Here is a 21,190-nt window from a genome sequence, read left to right on the forward strand (position 1 = left end):
AGCATTTTTGCACATGTGAGTCCCTTTCCCTCCTTTAAGATCTCTTTGGGATATAAGCCTAGTGTAAACACTACTAGATCAAAGGGTATGCACAGTTTGGGTATAGTTCAAAATTGCTCTTCAGAATGGTTTGATCACCTCACAACTTCACTAATAATGTATTAGTGTCCCAATTTTCCCACATCATCTCCAACATTCATCACTATCCTTTCCTATCATCTTAGCCAATCTGCGAGGTGTATAGTGGTATTTCAGAATTATCTCAATTTGCATTTTTCTAATCAATAGTGATTTAGAACACCTTTTTTTAAATGACTAGAAATAGTTTGAATTTCTTCATCTGAAAATTGTCTGTTCATATCCTTTGACCACTTATCAATTGAAGAGTGGCTTGAATTTTTATAAATTTGAGTCAATTCTCTACATATTTTAGAAATGATGCCTTTATCAGAACCTTTGAATGTAAAAAGAATCAATGAAGCAAAAGTCCTTACTTTTATAAAAAATTTGAATTGTGGCTTTTCTTGATTTTTGTTCTTTACACATTCTTCTGGGAAATCTCACTATAAAAGCTAACATTTCTCTAGGTTAAACTGTTAGGTAAATTGTCTGGAAATTAGCCAGACTGACAGAGCCATGTTAAAATTCTTATAACAGCATATTCAATGAAAGAAAATCACATTATCAAGTAGAAGTGTTACTGAAGCTAATAGCTTTTTGGAGGCTTTAAACTGAAGTACAGATTGTTTTCTTCATGTTGTAGAAATTCACCTTTCTTTTTAAAAACTATAAAATATAAAAAAGTTATATGAGATTCTGCATCTCAATCCATCAATTATTAATTTATTAACTACTGTGACAGAGTTCCAGATTATATCTATTCATTCATCCACCCATCCATCCATCCTATCAATACATACATACATATACATATCACACACATACATATATATATATGTATACATATAGGTATGTAATATATGCATGTATAATGTATATCTATATATACAAATACATACATATACTTTTAGAAGCAAACAATGCAATGCTTGTGTCTGTGTGAATAATAGAGGAAGGTTTTATAGAAAAATCATATTAAGTTGTTTTGAAGAGAAGCAGCATTGTCAGACTTGGAGATGAGGGGAAGGACATTCCAAGCACAGGAGAAATCATATGCAAAGGCAATTGGAACTGAGAGGCATGACATTTGTGAACTGAAAAAAAAAACAATATTATTGAAATCAAGTGTATATGAGGAAGAAGTCATATATAAGGGAAAGATAGGTTGGATCTAGGTTATAAGGACTTGAAATGTTAAATTGAGGAGTCTGCATTTGATTCTAGAGCCAAAACAGTACCCCTCACATTTAATGAATTGAGAAATAATATGGTCAGAACTATCTTTTACAAATATTACTTTGGCAAGTCTATTTACAGGGGACATTGGTTCAGGCAGGGAGGCAATTGCAAAAGTCCAGGTAAGAGCTGTTGTGGGTCTTAACTAGGAAAATTAAGATAGAACTGACAAGATTTGGCCACTGACTTCTTACAGGCTAAGCCTGAGTTTAAATATGGTCACTTGAAATATTGACTTAAATAGAATTCTGTATGAAGAGATGGTATGTGTTATCTAGTCTAATTTCTGTGCTTTCTAGATGAAGATCATGTGTCTCAAGAGGGACAGAGATTTCTTTCTTATAACTTTTGGATAACAAGTTAGGATTTGAAAACAAATCTGGTTCTATACCTTGCTTTTTGTTTCACCATGCTCCCTTTAGAAATATTTTTCTCTTTATTTCATTACTTCAATGTCACCATCTCTAAATCTTCATCATAGCTTGGAATCTGTCTTGGATTTCTTCTGAGTTAACTCAATTTGGCTTTGCTCATAGAGCACAGCACCTTTTGTGATAAAGGTATGTCATGTTAGGCAGTCTTGTGCCAGTGTCTCTCATGCAATACAATCAATATTATAGTTTTTAAAGGAGACCTTGGGAGTATCTTCTATTGTATTTTCTGACCCTACATGAGCTATTGTCCTGTGTGAGTTCTCCATGAAATTTTTTTTAGCAAGTATACATTTGGCATTCCAACAATGTGGCCAGCCCAAGAGTTGTAGTTTCTGCACTGTTAATTTCAAGAAGGACCTCAGTTCATGGAATTTTATACTGTAGTGATCTTCAGAATCCTCTTAAGTCAAATTTCAAATGAAATATTTCATTAGAAAAACAAAACAACTGACCTGGAAAAAATAGATCTAGGAGGGGCAATCTAAAAATTATTGGACTACCTGAAAGCTATGATGAAAAAGATTCAGGATAACATCTTTCAAGAAATCAGCAAAAAAATTGCATTGATATCCTAGAGCCACAGGGTAAATTATTGAAAGAAGCTCCTGTCACCTCCTGAAAGAGACCTCAAAATGAAAATTCCAAGGAATATAGAAGCTAAGTTCCAGAATTTTCAGATCAAGGAGAAAATACAACAAGCAGCCAGAAGGAAATAATTCAGATATTGAAGAACCATAATTAGGATTAACCAAGACCTAGCACCTTCTACATTAAAGCATTAGGGGATCTATAATGTAATATTTCAGAAGGCAAAGGAGCTTGGACAACAACCAAGAATCAACTACTCAAAAAAAAATTAAATATTATCTTTCAGGGGGAAAAACATACATTCAAATAAATGGGCGGGTGGGGGGAGTTCAGTCATTTCTGATGAAAAGACCAGAGTGAACAGAAAATTTGATACTGAAATACAAGACTCAAGAGAAGCATAAAAAGGTAAATGAAAGAAAAAAAAACACTATTTTTTTTAAGTAAAAATGTTTACCTTTGTATGGGGGAAGTTGATATGTATAATTCTTGAGAACTATATCTTTTGAATTGGAGGGATTATGGCAAAGAACAATTTAGTGATTACTGCTGCAATTCAGATTAATAGTATTGAGGGCCCTGTTAGGGTAATAGAAATTGACAGGAAGTCTAAAGACTAAAACCAAAACATCCATATTTCCTTCAGGCTTCAGCTACCTCATTCTACTGTACTCTTTGGAATCTCCCATCCAAAAAATACCATTTTGTTTGGAAAAAAAGAGAACTGTTATCTTTGTTACAGTAGTTAGAAGATATTTTTTATTATCTATAGTTCTTTTAAATGGAATTTATCTTTGTATCTCTTGCTGCTGGGCTTTCTTGGTAATATATAAAGATGCTGATGATTTATGTGGATTTATTTTGTATCTTACAACTTTTCTAAAGTTGTGAATTGTTTCCAGTAGTTTTTTAGTTGATTCTCTGATATTCTCTAAGGATACCATCATATCCTCTGCAGAGTGAAAATTTGGTTTCCTCATTATCTACTCTAATTCTTTTAATATCCTTTTCTTCTCTTATTGCTAACATTTCTAATACAATATTGAACAGTAGTGGTGAACCTTGGGTAACCTTGTTTCACCACTGATCTTATTGGGAATGATTCTAATTTATCTCCATTACATCTGATGACTGTTGATAATTTTTAATAGATGCTTCTGATCATTTTAAGGAAAACTCCATTTATTCCTATACTTTCTGGTGTTTTTAAATGGAATGGGTGTTGGATTTTCTCAAATATTTTATCTGCATCTATTGACATAAACATGATTTTTGTTAGTTTGGGTATTACAGTAGTCAATTATGCTAATAGTTTTTGTTTTTTCTAATATTCAACTAGCCCTACATTCCTGGTATAAATCTTACTTGGTCATAATGTATTATCCTGGAGATAACTTGTTATACTCTCTTTGCTAATATTTTATTTAAGATTTTTGTATCAATGTTAATTAGGGAAATTGGTCTATTATTTTCTTTCTGTTTTGACCCTAACTGGTTTAAATGTCAGCACCATATCTGTGTCATTAAAGGAATAAATCTTAGGGGGATTTTAGAGAGAAGATTCCTCTCTTCTTTGGATAATACAGTTCCTTGCTCAATTATAGACTTCACACAGGCTACTATGTCATCATGTTTCTCAGTCTACCAAGTTTACTTTTTTTTTTCCTATTTTTCCAATAGTTTGCATAACATTGGAATTAATTCTCTTTAAATGTTTGGTAGAATTCACATGCAAATCCATCTGACCCTGGCAATTTTTTCTTAAGGCATTGATTAATACCTTATTCAATTTCTTTTTCTAAGATGGACTATTTAAATAATATATTTCTTCTTCTGTTAATCTGGGAAATCTATATTTTTGTTAGTATCTAAGCTTGTTCTCTTTTGGCACATTGATTATAAGGTCCTTCAGGTCTTCATAAAGACATTTTTCATTGACTTTATCCAGGTTTGCTATGGTGGGAGCATAAGCACTGATGGAATTTTCTTGCAAGTGACAATTACATTGCCATGAGACTGTAATGTCTTCCTTATGGAAGATATACAAGTATGTTTACTAAACTCATTTTGATTGCAAAACCTATAGCAGCTTCACAATGCTCCCTTCACAACAGCCACTTCTGAAAAATACATATCCAATTTTGACTTCAATAAGTGGCTTTCATTTGCTAGCCTTGTTTCACTCATGATTGCTGTTTGGATGTCCTACCTATTGAGGGGTTGTGTGTGTGTGTGTGTGTGTGTGTGTGTGTTTGCAACAAGAGATGTTCATCTTTCAAGTATACTGGATTTTATGATTTTATGTTGTTTATAAGTGTTCTATGTAACAATGGTAAGTGGACTATATTTTGCAAAAGTTTTTGTACATGTTTTAGTGTTTTGACTGCAGGATATGAGCTCCCTACCTGCCAAGGTGATCAGACCAGATTTGAGTGAGCAGACTATTTTAAAGCACCTTTTCTAGCACTTTTCTCACATATCAAAGTGAGCTGTGTGAATCTTAAGAGGTTGCTCAGACACTCAGTGGACTAATGAATCCTCTACTTGGTCCACTGAAAAGATGACCCTATGGCCTGTACAGCCTGTGTGCAGGGTTGTGACTACAGCTCTCTAGAATCCATCTGCTACTTCATTATTTTTCCATCACCAAGAGACTTTGAGTGAGGTTGAAATGATAAAATGATATTGTAATGACTTTTGATTTATGCATAAGGTAGATTTAAATGAGACAGAATTGTACTAAGTCAATGATCTCACTATAATTTCTTGGAACCACAGATGAGAATTAGATAAATTAAGTGGACACCAAAGGTGATAAGCAGCCCTGTAAATGGCTTGGGATCTCTTATCCCAGAGGTACTAGTCTTCCTTGAGCATACTCTACACCTCTAACTGATTTAAATTCAAGTAAGCTGAGCCAGTGAAACAGTGTATTCAATAACTGCAGAAATGAAAATATAAAGAACAATTATCATGAAAAAAGTTGAAAATAAATGTTGTTAAATTTAAAAGTCCTTAAGAAGAACAAGAACAAGAACAATAACATGAAGAAAGAAGAATAATTTTATTTTCAAAAAGTAGAATAGACTATTGCTTCCAACTAGAGTCAACTGAACTACTTCTTCTGACTGCAGCAACTACTTCAATCAGAGATAAAAATAAACTATGCAGAAAGCCAACTTGGTAGACTGAGAAACATGATGACATGGTAGCTTGTGTGAAGGCTATAATTGAGCAAGGAACTGTATTATCCAATGAAGAGAGAAATCTTCTATTACTTCCAAAAATATTGTAAGGACCCAAAGGTCATCTTAGAAGGTTGTCTTAAGTAGTGAGCAAAAGATGGAAGGTGTTTAAAAAAACAGCAGATGACTCAATAATACAGCAAGAAAATTGAGACTAAACTAAGAAAGATATCTGTAATGATGAATTATGTCTTTTGGGAAAGATCTTGACCCTAATGTTTCACAAGCAGAAAGCAAAGTTTTCTATTTGAAAATGAAAGACTATTAATACTTTTATTTGCCTAAAGTTGCTGCTGGTGATGAAAAAAAAGTAATAGTGGATCAATCATGATAAGCATAACAAGAAATATTTGACATAAGCAAAAAATAGATGGCAGCCAATGTATTATGTAAGGTTAAGCCTAGCCTTGAACTTTTCTGTGTTCTATTATGTCCAGAACTGTTCAGAGAAAACTTGCTCCCTTGCAAAGATAATTTTTGATGAAGTCATTGATGAGCATCATACATTTAATGAAGAAACAAACAAAGATAGCACAGTAATAATGCAGTTACTGAGAGACAACATGACATTGTAAACATTGGAAACCCAAGAAGATAAAAGTGAGACAGGCAAAAGAAGGGAGTTCCAACTTTTGTCTTCTTTATTCTAAAATTTAGACACTGGCTCATTTGTCCATACTATCCATACTATCCCACAAATATCTTTTATTTACAATTTATGACAGGTTTATGTTACTTCTATTTGAATTTTTAAATTTCCCCACATAGATTTTTATGTTTAATATTAGATGAGTAGAGCAAGTTAACATTTGGGACGTTATCATTTTTTTCATCTGAGGAAATATGAAGTTTTAATATATATTTTACATATTTCACATAGTATTTTTGGTGTATTGCTATTTCACAGGGCCAATGTAAAACAGGTTTCATGTCTAAACAAAGAAAATTGCTCAAATATTGTCCTGGCATGGGGGAAAGAGAGGTTGCATAAAAGGATAATCAGTTCCAACCATAGTAGTAGTTGTTGTGGATACTTTAGAGGTGGAGTCCTTATGGCTGAGATAAAAACACCTATCCAGTATATATTATAGATCATTCCATGTGTACACAAGCTCAATATAAACGTCTTTATGATTTCAACTGTAAAAGTTTTCCTTAAGACAAAATTTTATCCCAATGAATTTACCCTAAAGAAGGGGATAAACAGTTTAAATTTCATTATTCCTAAAGTTACCTGCTTTTCACTTTTATTATTTTTACTACAGTCATTTTATATGTATTTAAGTGGTTTAAGCAATTCAAAAGTAAATGTACAAGTAAATATGCAATAAAAATGAAACTCTTGATATTTATAAAGCCATTTTATACTTGAGAAAAAAAAAAGCACCCATAGATTTAGACTTTTTTTTTAAGATTTTAGCTTTTATAATCCCCAGTCAAACACTAAACTTGAAATTCTAAAAATAAAAGGAGAGATAAATAAAATTAAAAGTAAAAAAAAATTGAATTAATTAATAAAAGTAAGAGTTGGTTCTATGAAAAAACTAACAAGATAGATAAACCTTCAGTAAATTTAATTTTAAAAAGGAAAGAGGAAAATCAAATTGTTAGTCTCAAAAATGAAAAGGGAGAACTCTCCATTAATGAAGAGGAAATTAGAGCAATAATTAAGAGTTACTTTGCCCAACTTTATGCCAATAAATTTGATAACTTAAATGAAATGGAAGAATACCTTCAAAAATATAACTTGCCCAGATTAACAGAGGAAGAAGTAAATTGGTTAAATAGTCCCATTTTAGAAAAATAAATAGAACAAGCTATTAATCAACTCCCTAAGATATAATCCCCAGGACCAGATGTATTTATATGTGAATTCTATGAAACATTTAAAAAACAATTAACTTCAATGCTATATAAACTATTTGAAAAAATAGGGATTGAAGGAGTCCTACCAAATTCCTATTATGACACAGACATGGTATTGATTCCTAAACCCAGTAGATTGAAAACAGAGAAAGAAAATTATAGACAAATCTCCCTAATGAATATTGATGCTAAAATCTTAAATAAAATATTAGCAAAAAGACTATAGAAAATCATCCTCAGGATAATACCAAGTGGGGTTTATATGCAGAGGTGGTGCAATATTAGGAAAACTATTAGCATAATTGACTATATCAATAACCAAATTAACAAAAAACATATGATCATCTCAACAGATGCAGAAAAAGCATTTGATAAAATCCAACATTCATTCCTAATAAAAACGCTTGAGAGCATAGGAATAAATGAACTTTTCCTTAAAATAGTCATGAGCACATATTTAAAACCATCAGTAAGCATCATATGTAACAGAGATAAACTGGAAAGTTTCCCAGTAAGAACAGGAGTAAACCAAGGTTGCCCACTATCACTATTATTATTCAATATTGTATTAGAAACAGAAGGCTTGGCAATAATAATTTAGAAAGAGATTAAAGAAATTAGAGTAGGTAATGAGGAAACCAAATCATCACTCTTTGCAGATGATATGATGGTATACTTAGAGAACTCCAGGGACTCTACTAAAAAGCTTTTAGAATTAATTCACAACTTTAGCGAAGTTGCAGGACACAAATAAATGCTGATAAATACTCAGCATTTTTCTTTTTCTTTTCTTTTCTTTTCTTTTCTTTTCTTTTCTTTTCTTTTTCTTTTTTTTTTAATTTTTTATTATATATTTTTTTATAATATTATCCCTTGTATTCATTTTTCCAAATTATCCCCCCTCCTCCCTCTACTCCCTCCCCCGATGACAGGCAATCCCATACATTTTACATGTGTTACAATGTAACCTAGATACAATACATGTGTGTAAATACCATTTTCTTGTTGCACAATAAGCATTAGATTCCGAAGGTACATGTAACCTGGGCAGACAGATATCAGTGCTAACAATTTACATTCACTTCCCAGTGTTTCTTCTCTGGGTGTAGCTACCTCTGTCCATCATTGATCAATTGGAAGTGAGTTGGCTCTTCTTTATGTGGAAGATTTCCACTACCATCAGAATATATCCTGGTACAGTGATCTTCTGGTTCTGCTCATTTCACTCAGCATCAGTTGATGTAAGTCTCTCCAGGCCTCTCTGTATTCCTCCTGCTGGTCACTTCTTACAGAGCAATAATATTCCATAACCTTCATATACCATAATTTACCCAACCATTCTCCAATTGATGGACATCCATTCATCTTCCAGTTTCTAGCTACAACAAAAAGAGCTGCCACAAACATTTTGGCACATATAGGTCTCTTTCCGCTCTTTAGTATTTCTTTGGGATATAAGCCCAGTAGTAGCACTGCTGGGTCAAAGGGTAGGCACAGTTTGATAACTTTTTTGGGCATAGTTCCAAATTGCTCTCCAGAATGGCTGGATTCTGTCACAACTCCACCAGCAATGTATCAGTGTCTCAGTTCTCCTACATCCCCTCCAACATTCATCATTATTTGTTCCTGTTATCTTAGCCAATCTGACAGGTGTGTAGTGGTATCTCAGAGTTGTCTTAATTTGCATTTCTCTGATCAGTAGTGATTTGGAACACTCTTTCATGTGAGTGGATATAGTTTCAATTTCTTCATCTGAGAATTGTCTGCTCATATCCTTTGACCATTTATCAATTGGAGAATGGTTCGGTTTCTTATAAATTAGGGTCAGTTCTCTATATATTTTGGAAATGAGACCTTTGTCAGAACCTTTGCTTTTAAAAATATTTTCCCAATTTGTTACTTCCCTTCTACTCTTGTTTGCATTAGTATTGTTTGTACAGAAACTTTTTAGTTTGATGTAATCAAAATCTTCTATTTTGTGATCAATAATGATCTCTAGTTCTCCTCTGGTCATAAATTCCTTCCTCCTCCACAAGTCTGAGAGGTAGACTATCCTCTGTTCCTCTAATCTATTTATTATCTCATTCTTTATGCCTATTCATGGACCCATTTTGATCTTATCTTGCTATATGGTGTTAAGTGTGGATCCATATCTAATTTCTGCCATATTAATTTCCAGTTTTCCCAACAGTTTTTTCCAAATAATGAATTTTTATCCCTAATGTTGGTATCTTTGGGTTTGTCAAAGATTAGATTGCTATAGATGTACCCTTTTTTGTCTTTTGTATCTAATCTGTTCCACTGATCTACCGGTCTATTTCTTAGCCAATACCAAATGGTTTTGGTGACTGCTGCTATATAATATAGCTTTAGATCAGGTACTCTTAAACCACCTTCCTCTGAGTTTTTTTTCATTAGTTCCCTTGCAATTCTCGACCTTTTATTCTTCCATATGAATTTTGTTGTTATTTTTTCTAGGTCATTGAAATAGTTTCTTGGGAGTCTGATTGGCATAGCACTAAATAAATAGATTAGTTTGGGGAGTATTGTCATCTTTATTATATTCGCTCGGCCTATCCAAGAGCACTGAATGTCTTTCCAATTATTTAAATCTGACTTTATTTTTGTGGCAAGTGTTTTGTAATTTTGCTCATATAATTCCTGACTTTTCTTTGGTAGATGGATTCCCAAATACTTTATATTCTCAACATTTGTTTGGAATGGAATTTCTCTTTGTATCTCTTGCTGTTGCATTTTGTTAGTGATATATAAAAATGCTGAGGATTTATGTGGATTATTTTGTATCCTGCCACTTTGCTGAAATTTTGAATTATTTCTAGTAGCTTTTTAGCAGAGTCTTTGGGGTTCTCTACGTACACCATCATGTCATCTGCAAAGAGTGATAGTTTAATTTCCTCATTTCCTACTCTAATTCCTTGAATCTCTTTCTCTGCTCTTATTGCCGAGGCTAGCATTTCTAGTACTATATTGAATAGTAATGGAGATAGTGGGCAACCTTGTTTCACTCCTTATCTTACTGGGAAAGGTTGCAGTTTATTTCTATTGCATATTATGCTTACTGAAGGTCTTAAATATATGCTCCTGATTATTCTAAGGAATAGTCCATTTATTCCTATACTCTCAAGAGTTTTTAGTAGGAATGGATGTTGGATTTTGTCAAATGCTTTTTCTGCATCTATTGAGATGATCATATGATTCTTATTAATTTGATTATTAATATGGTCAATTATTTTTCTAATAGTTTTCCTAATATTAAACCAGCCCTGCATTCCTGGTATGAATCCTACTTGATCATAGTGTATTATCCTGGGCAGGATTTTCTGAAGTCTTTTTGCTAATATTTAAGATTTTAGCATCAATATTCATTAAGGAAATTGGTCTATAATTTTCTTTCTCAGTTTTCGATCGACCTGGTTTAGGTATCAGTACCATGTCTGTGTCATAAAAGGAGTTTGGTAGGACTCCTTCATCTCCTATTTTTTCAAATAGTTTATATAGCATTGGGGATAATTGTTCTTTAAATGTTTGGTAGAATTCACATGTAAATCCTTCTGGTCCTGGGGATTTTTTCCTGGGGAGTTGATTAATAGCTTGTTCTATTTCTTTTTCTGAAATGGGACTATTTAAGCAATTTATCTCCTCCTCTGTTAATCTAGGAAGCTTATTTTTTGGAGGAAGTCATCCATTTCACTTAAGTTATCAAATTTATTGGCGTAAAGTTGGGCAAAGTAACTCGTTATTATTTCTCTAATTTCCTCTTCATTGGTTGAAAGATCCCCCTTTTCATTTGTAAGACTGACAATTTGATTTTCCTCTTTCTTTTTTCTGATCAGATTTACCAAAGGTTTATCTATTTTATTGGCTTTTTCATAAAACCAACTCTTGGTTTTATTTATTAATTCAATAGTTTTTTTACTTTCAATATTATTGATTTCTCCTTTTAATTTTTGTATTTCAAGTTTAATTTTTGGTTGGGGGTTTATAATTTGGTCTTTTTCTAGCCTTTTAAGTTGTAAGCCCAATTCATTAATCTTCTCTTTCTCTATTTTCTTCAAATAAGCCTCTAAAGATATAAAATTTCCCTTTATTACTGCTTTCGCTGCATCCCACAGATTTTGGTATTATGTCTCATCATTGTCATTATCTTGGGTGAAATTGTTAATTGTTTCTATAATTGGCTGTTTCACCCAGTCATTCTTTAAGATGAGATTGTTCGTTTTCCAATTACTTTTTGGTCTATTTACCCCTAACTTTTTACTGAATGTAGCTTTTATTGCATTGTGATCTGAGAAGAAGGCATTCATTATTTCTGCCTTCCTACATTTAATTTTGAGATCTTTATGTCTTAATATATGGTCAATTTTTGTATAGGATCCATGAACTGCTGAGAAGAAAGTATATTCCTTTCTATTGCCATTCAGTTTTCTCCAAAGGTCTATCATACCTAGTTTTTCTAATGTTCTATTTACTTTTTTAATTTCTTTCTTATTTGTTTTGTGGTTTGATTTGTCTAAATCTGAGAGTGCAAGGTTGAGATCTCCCACTATTATAGTTTTACTGTCTATTTTTTCTCGCAACTCTCTTAACTTTTCCTTTAGAAAGTTAGATGCTATACCACTTGGTGCATATATGTTTAGTATTGATATGGCTTCATTGTTTATGCTACCTTTTAGCAGGATATAGTTTCCTTCCTTATCTCTTTTAATTAGATCAACTTCTGCTTTTGCTTGATCTGAGATAAGGATAGTTACCCCTGCTTTTTTGGCTTTACCTGAAGCATAATAGGCTCTGTTCCAACCTTTTACCTTTACTCTGTATGTATCTCCCTGCTTTAAGTGTGTTTCCTGCAGACAACATATTGTAGGGTTCTGATTTTTGATCCAATCTGCTATCCGGCTCCATTTGATAGGAGCGTTCATCCCATTCACATTTACAGATAAAATTATTAATTCTGTATTTCCTGCCATCATATTATCCCCAGATTATGCTTTTTCCCTTGACCCCCCGATCCTCCTCCCCGATATTTAATTTACAGACCCCCTTGTGACGCGCAGCCCTCCCTTTTTTTAGTATCCCTCCTCCCTCCCTCCAAGTCCCTTCACTTATTCTCCTTTTCCTTTTTCCTTTTCCTCTCCCCCCTTTTAATGAGGTGAGAGAAAATTCTCTGAAAAACAAATAAGTCAATTATTTACTCTTTGAGCCTCTTCTGATGAGAGTAAGATTCACACAATGATTCTCCCCCTCACTAAATTCCCTCAGATATGGTGTATTTTCTATGCCTCTTCCTGGGATGTAGTATCCCTTTTTTTTATCATTCCTTCCCCTTTTTCTGAAACGACCTCCTTCCCTTTATTACACCTCCCTTTTTTCTTTTATATGAGTAAAATCAAATTATCCATGAATACTTTTTATATACCCACAACAGAGTTACAGTTCTCAAGGGTTCTGTGTACCTTTTTCTGTTTCTCTTCAGTCTTGTGGATGTAGATCAAATGTTTTGTTTAAGTCTGGTTTTTTTCTTAGAAACATATAGAATTCCTCTATTTCATTGAATGACCATCTTCTTCCATGGAAAAAGATGCTAAACTTAGCTGGGTAGTTCATTCTTGGTTGCAGTCCTTGATCTTTTGCCTTAAGGAATATCAGGTTCCAGGCCCTTCTGTCTTTTAATGTGGAGGCAGCCAGATCTTGAGTGACCCTTATTGTGGCATCTTGGTATTTAAATTGTTTTTTTCTAGCTGCTTGCTAGATTTTCTCCTTTGTGTGGTAATTCTGCAGCTTAGCCACAATATTCTGTGGTGCTCTTTTTTTAGGGTCTGTTTCAGAAGGAGTTCGATGAATTCTTTCCACATCTACTTTCCCTTCTGTTCTATTATCTCTGGACAGTTCTCTTTGATAATTTCCTGTAAAATAGAATCTAGGCTCTTTTTTTGGTCATAGTTTTTGGGAAATCCAATGATCCGCAGATTATCTCTCCTAGATCTATTTTCCAGGTCTATAGATTTTCCCAGTAAGTATTTGACGTTGTTCTCCAGCTTCTCATTTTTTTTGTTTTGTTTGACTGATTCTTGGGTTCTCTGTGAATCATTCATTTCTATTTGTTCCATCCTGACTTTTAAGGAGTTATTTTCTTCTTTCACAGTTTTTAGTTCTTTTTGTAAATGCCCAATTTCGTTTTTAAATGAATTATTTTGCTCTATTGAATTTTTTTCCATTTCCCTAATTTTTTTTTGAGAATTATTTTCTTTTTCCAATTCAGAAATTCTATTTTCTTGAGACTTTTTTATCTTTTCCAATTCAGAAATCCTACTTTCTTGTGATTTTTTAACCTTTTCTAATTCTCAAATTTTGTTTCCCTGCATCTCCTGTGAATTCTTTATTTTTTCCAACTCCAATTTCAGGACGTTGTTATTCTCTATCATAGCTTCCCTTTCCTTTCCCCATTTTTCTTCAAACTCTCTTAACTTTTTAATAGTCTCTTCTAGGAGAGAGTTATGTGATGGGGGGCAGGAATCATTCCCCTTTAGGTTGTTATCTGCTGACTCTCTGCTGTTAACTTCCTTGGGGTTGGATACCCGCTCTTTCTCTGTGTAGAAGGAATCTATAGTTTTTCTTGCTTTTTTGTTCATACTTAAAAAATCTTTTGGGGTCTGTCCCTGGGTTAGGAAATTATTTATTTACTTCTTTACCAGCTTCCTCCCAGACCGGATGGATGCAGGGGCTCCTGCACCTGAGCTAAGAGAGAGCTCTGGGAGAGAGTTCCCCACCCCCTCCCTGGAAGTGCCTCAGAGGTGACTAGCACTGCTGTGCCTTGAGGGCGTTGTGTTCTAGCGGCTTCCCTGAGGTTTGAGATTGAGCAGTAAAGACGGCACAAAGCCCAGCCTATGCGTCCCGGTGGGGCGTGGATGTCTGCAGCAGGTGACGTGAAAAGCCCCTGTGCTCAAACTGGAAGTGTCTGCCAGAAACCACGGTCCCTAGTTCAAAGGTTCCTCTTCTCTGGGACTTCCGGAGCTGAGTTCCACACCCTCCAGCTGAGCTAGGCAGTGTGTGTTGCCTTGGGCCGTATCTGCCTACTTCTCAATCTCTGAGCTAGTCTCAGGTGGGAGCTAGGGGCCACACTCCCCGGTGATGAGATCTGCTGAGTCACCCCCAGGATCCGGGAAAATCTATTCTATCTTTGAATTTTTAAAGTGGTTTAGATTTCTCTTCTAAACTGCTATATTATAAGCAGAGAAGAGCTAATAGCCTGTGCTAGATTCCTTTATCTCAATGGCTTCTCTGATCCCAGAGCCCTTCCCAGCGCGATCAGCACAGTATGCTAGCACCCAGCCGTCTGTGCTGGCCTCTCTTCTTCCTCCCCTGGGAACTGACCTTTTCTGTTGAAACTCCAGATTCTCTTCAGCTGGTAAGTCGTGCTTCCAGTCCTTGTGGTATCTATCAGTCCAGCGCTATTTCTGATACTCAGCATTTTTCTACATCACCAAGAAAATCCAACAGCAAGAGATTCAAAGAGAAATTCCATTCAAAATAACTGTTGATACCATAAAATATATTGGATCTATCTACCAAAGAAAAGTCAGGAATTACATGAGTAAAATTATAAAACACTTTCCACACAAATAAAATCAGATTTAAATAATTGGAAAAATATTAAATGCTCTTAGTTAGACTGAGCCAATATAATAAAGATGGCAATACTACTTACACTAATCTATTTATTTAGTGCTATACCAATCAGACTCCGAAGAAACTATTTTAACGATCTAGAAAAAATAATAACAAAATTCATATGGAAGAACAAAAGGTCGAGAATTTCAAGGGAATTATTGAAAAAAAAAAATCAAATGAAGGTGGCCTAGCTGTACCTGATCTAAAATTGCATTATAAAGCACAGTCACCAAAACCATTTGGTATTGACTAAGAAATAGACTAGTTGATCAGTAGAATAGATTAGATTCACAGGGCAAAATAGTCAATAATTATAGCAATCTAGTGTTTGACAAACCCGAAGATACCAACTTTTGGAATAAGAACTCATTATTGACAAAAACTGCTAAGAAAACTGGAAATTAGTATGGCAGAAATTAGGCATGGACCCACACTTAACACAACATACTAAGATAAGATCAAAATGGGTCCATGAAGAACGAGATCATAAATAAATTAGAGGAACATAGGATAGTTTACTACTCAGACTTGTGGAGGAGGAAGTAATTTGTGACCAAAGAAGAACTAGAGATCACTATTGATCACAAAATAGAAAATTTTGATTACATCAAATTAAAAAGCTTTTGTACAAACAAAATTAATGCAAACAAGATTAGAAGGGAAGTAACGAACTGAGAAAACATTTTTATAGTTAAAGGTTCTGATAAAGGCCTCATATCCAAAATACACAGAGAATCGACTCTAATTTATAAGAAATCAAGCCATTCTCCAATTGATAAATGGTCAAATGATATGAAGAGACAATTTTCAGATGATGAAATTCTATTTCCATTCATATGAAAGAGTGTTCCAAATCACTATTGATTACAGAAATGCAAATTAAGACAACTCTGAGATACCACTACACCCCTGTCAGATTGGATAAGATGACAAGAACAAATAATGATGAATGTTGGAGGGGATGTGGGAAAACTGGGACACTGATGCATTGTTGGTGGAGTTGTGAATGAACCCAACCATTCTGGAGAGCTACTTGGAATTATGCCCCAAAAGTTATCAAACTACATACTCTTTGATCCAGCAGTGCTACTACTGGGCTTATATCCCAAGAAAATACTAACGAAGGGAAAGGGACCTGTATTGCCAAAATGTTAGTGGCAGCCCTTTTTGTAGTGGCTAGAAACTGGAAAATGAATAGATGCCCATCAATTGGAGAATGCTTGGGTAAATTATGGTATATGAATGTTATGGAATATTATTGTTCTGTAAGAAATGACCAGCAGGATGAATATAGAGAGGCTTGGAGAGACTTACATGAACTGATGCTGAGTGAAATGAGCAGAACAAGGAGATCATTATATATTTCAACAACAATACTGTATAAGGATGTATTCTGATGGAAGTGGATATCTTCAACAAAGAGAAAATCTAATTCAGTACCAACTGATCAATGATGGACAGAATCAGCTATACCCAGAGAAGGAACACTGGGAAATGAATGTAAACTGTTTGCATTTTTGTTTTTTTATCCCAGGTTCTTTTTACCTTCTGAATCCAAATCTTCTTGTGCAACAAGAGAACTGTACACTTCTACATACATATATTGTTTCTAGGATATACTATAACATATTTAACATGTATAAGATTGCCTTCCATCTAGAGGAGGGGGTGGAGAGAGGGAAGGGAAAAATTGGAACAGAAGTGAGTGGAAGGGATAATGTAAAAAATCACCCATGCATATGTACTGTCAATAAAACGTTATAATAAACAAAATTAAGCCAAAAAAAAAAGATTTTTGCTTTTGTAATTCTTTTTAATATTTTCCTATCATATGTGTACTATAAAAATAATTCATTAATAGGAAAATAAGTTGAGAGGATGGCTAGCTTTATTTAATGTCTTACAAAATTTTCATCAGTAATTGAAGCATAATTGTTAAAAACATATGTTCTAAGTTTTATGAAAGGACTTTTTAACTCCTTTCTCTATAGTTTTTCATGTAAACCAAATCTTTAATTATCAACTTTTCTAAAGGAAGTTGTACATTTTAAATATTTACTTCCCACTTCTTAACTACATAATTGGTTTAAAAAAATAAAAGGATAAATATAAAATTATTAAATGACTAAAGTTCCATGTATTACATGTTATTCCAAAGATTGGCCCCATCTCCATCACAATTACTTTCAATTTCTCTTTTAAAAGGAAGTATGGTAATTTGAAAAAAATCATATATTCTGGGGCAATTAGGTGGCACACTGGTTAGAACACCAGCCGTGAAGTCAGGAGGACCTAAATTCAACTCTGCCCTCAGACACTTAATACTTCCTAGCTGTGTGGCCCTGGGCAAGTCACTTAACCCCAACTGCCTCAGCAAAGAAAAAAAAAATCATATGTGCCATTTACCAAAAAAGTGGGATGGTATATAATATTTGAGAATATTTTTTGTTCAAAAAATTTTTTTAAAGTTAAGATACTTGTTGAGGGGAAAGCCTTCAATGAGTCATACAAAATGACATCTCTCAAAGGAATCAAATAAGATCATATTTTCAGTGTGTAATCTTATAATCTTATATAAATATATGTGTATGTATATATATGTTTATACATATAATCTGTCCAGACTTCTTATCCCATCTCATTATCCATTGAGTCATATGTCATCAGTCTTGACATGTTCTTCCCTCTTTGTAATATTCCAATTCCTGTTTTCTTCTTCTTGCTCCAGATATAATAAACAAATTAATATTCTTATTGCTTCTGGGAAGGACATGTCAATTGACTGCTTATAGACCAGTTCATTATCTTTGTAAATCTTCAGATGAAAATCCCCTTACTTATTCACTATTTCACTTGTGTATTGTCTCCTTTCCCTTCCCACAACACTTAGAATATCAGCTCATTAAAGGAAAATACTATCTTAAGTATTTATAACCTCAACTCTTCACAGAGCACCTGGCATATTATGAACACTTAAAGAGCATTTCATCCATCTTTTCATTTATCCATTTTTATTGTTCTTTTAAAATCCATAATTGTATTTTCTTAGCTTCTTTCAAATTATTATTGAAACAATGAGGAGATGTGGAAATATGTGAAATTGATGGAATGCTTTTATATGACAACATGTTTTTAATACAGTATTAGCATCTCCATGCAGTTGATGGCTGAAGATTAATGTCACAATTAGCATGTGGATGTTTGCTATGCCAACCTCCTGGGTTCAGAACACCTGTAAAGCAGCATGAGCTCAGCTGGGCCTTGCTTTGCCATAAATGGCAGAGGTAATATAATCAGATATCTGTGGACATACAACTGAGATGAGATTTAGGGCTAGGCCTCTCATATAGTAAGACTTTATTTAGAGGATAAAAGCCCTTCAAAGAGAAAATACTGTTAGCAAGTAAATTAAAAAAAAAAAAAAAAAAAAAAAAAAAAAAAAAAAAACTACTTTATGTAATACTACATGAACATTAGAATATCAAATGATTTATATTCACTCTGCAAGCATTGCTGTAGGCTAATAGGTTACCAACTGATTATGATTTAATTCAGTAATTAGGAATAGAAGAAAATTATCTCTAAAAATAGAATGAATACTTTTACATTTGCAGAGTTTGGACAGCAATTGAGAACAAAAAACTAATGTGTGGTGATCGCACTAGCACCCTGGATATCTTAGAATCAGTCGGAGTCAGATAAGCAAAAATGTTTATTCTAGGTCTTTTCAGTATAAGTGAAGAGAGTGGACACGTAGGATCTTTGTGACCTCACCTCATCGACTTTCTTGCTGAAGTGACCCTGGCTAGTCTCACTGCACCTCCTAGTCCCTCCCACAATTCTCTGTATACACCAAACAATCGAGTCAGCACAAGACAGTGAGAAGGGCCATTTTCCAAGCATATTCTTATAGAGTATTGTCCAATCAGTAATTATCCTCAAGTGTTTGATTGTTTGACCCCAGTGCATTGACTCAAGAGTTTCAGTCCTTCACATCTCCCACTTTCTTTTGTTTTAGAATGCAGGTGGTCATTCCATCCCTGACTTCTCAGGAAAGGAGGTGAAAACCCCAAAAAGGAGGCGATCACGCCCCTCCCGACTTCTCAGGAAGGTAGATAAAAGCACTGAAAAAGAGATGATCCCACCCTCCCTGACATCTCAGGAAGGGAGATGAAAAGCACCAAAGGGAAGTAGGGATTGATAGTGGGTTTCTGGGCTGAAGGATCTTGTTAGAAACAGGTATGCACAAACCCATTAGCATGGGATGTATTACACAAGCACATAGCAATAATGCAAAAGCTATTAGTGATGACTCTCCCCACAGCCAGGGCAGGGTCTATGTGGTGTAACAAACATGAATTGTAGATGCAAGTAGTGATATAACACACAATATAAATCAACATGGTGTTGTAAAAGATTTTCAGGAGTCCTAGAAGGAGGGTATGTAAACAACAGTCACACATACATCTTCTTCAACAGCCAAGAGATAGTCCAAAATCAATCTATTATCTGTTGCTTTATGTGTCAGGGAAACCAATGATCCCCACAAGTTTTTGAAGTCCCGTAGCAGTCTTTTTATGTGTTAGGGAATCCAATGATTCCTGCAGATTTTGAAGTCCTGCAATAGTTTTATCATTTCTCAGAGAATCCAATGAGGGTTTAGAAGTCCTACAACAGTCTTATCATGTCTCAGAAAATCCAATGATTCCTGAGGATTTTGAAGTCCAACAATTTTTGATGTCCATGAGGCAAATGCCATAACTGCCATGCTCTTTCAGTGGTGGGCTCAGTCAGCAACGGGGGACCCGATGTTTCTTGGGTCTTCTCCTTTGTTTCAAGGGTCTGCTCCATTTCTCTCCAATGGACAAGGTGAATACAGCTTGTTAGCACCTATCTGATTCCTTCTCCATCTGTGGAGATACAAGCAAATCCTCTCCCCCAAGCAGTTAACCTATCTGGTCCCTTCCATTCACCACTTTCTGGGTCTCTCCACATGACCTGGCAATTATCTAAAGACAGTGAAGCTGCTCGCACTGGACACTGCCCTTCTGGTGGGTTATAAAACCTGTCTACCGGAGTCAGTGCATCTTTGTCAAAAATCAAGAAGTTAATAGTATAAAGAGCTAGATTTAGAAGTTCTCTAGAGTTACCTGTGGCTCCCCCTTTCTTTTGTTTTTGGAGAAGTGTCTTAATGTCTCTGTTTCTCCTCTCTATCATTGCCTATCCTTCAGGATTAAAAGGTATGCCAGTGGTGTGTAAAATCTTATACTGTGCACAAAAGTGTGCAAAATGTTGAGAAGTATATGCAGGTCTATTGTCTGTTTTTATTGCTTGTGGCATACCCATAATTGTAAATGCTTATATAAGGAATTCAGTGACCACTTGGGCTGTCTCTTTTGCTATTGGTATTGCAAAAGTGAATCCTGAAAAAGTGTCTACCACAACAGGGATAAAAAACAGATGACCAAAAGATTTATAATGGATCACATCCATTTGACAAATTTCATTAGGTCTCAAAACATGAGGGTTCTTCCTTGGAGGAAGTGTAGAAATGTGGAAAGGAATGCAAGCTGTACAGGTTTTTACTATGCTCCTAGCTTCTTCACTTGTTATTCCAAATTGTAAATCTAAAGCTTGAGCACCTTGATGATATTTAAAATGAGATTCTTGGGCTTCCTGAAATAAAGGAGTATTGGCCAATATGGTTAGAAAGCTATATGCCTTTGAATTACCATCAAAAATAGGACCTGGAAGTCCACTATGAAAGTGGACATGCAAGATATAAGTCTTACCTGGATGCTTTCTCACTTGCTCTTGAAACTCCTTAAAGAGCTGATATATATTAGAGGCTGCAAATTTTATTTGTGCTGTGGCAATTCTTTGTACCACACCTACTGAATAGGCTGAATCAGATATTATATTTATATTTCTTGTATAATAAGTAACAGAATGATTGCATACAATTCATTCTTAAGAGTGGACAGAAAAGGAGTTCTGACTACTCTCTTTATA

General features: G+C 34.4%; 1 pseudogene; it reads left to right on the forward strand.

The window, feature by feature from the left end:
- Nucleotides 1-5,574: 5,574 nt before the first annotated feature.
- On the forward strand, nt 5,575-6,273 carry LOC141543905 (14-3-3 protein zeta/delta pseudogene; annotated as a pseudogene).
- The last annotated feature ends 14,917 nt before the right edge of the window (nt 6,274-21,190 follow it).

The sequence above is a fragment of the Sminthopsis crassicaudata genome, chromosome 5, assembly GCF_048593235.1.
Source record: "Sminthopsis crassicaudata isolate SCR6 chromosome 5, ASM4859323v1, whole genome shotgun sequence".
Lineage (NCBI taxonomy): Eukaryota > Metazoa > Chordata > Mammalia > Dasyuromorphia > Dasyuridae > Sminthopsis > Sminthopsis crassicaudata.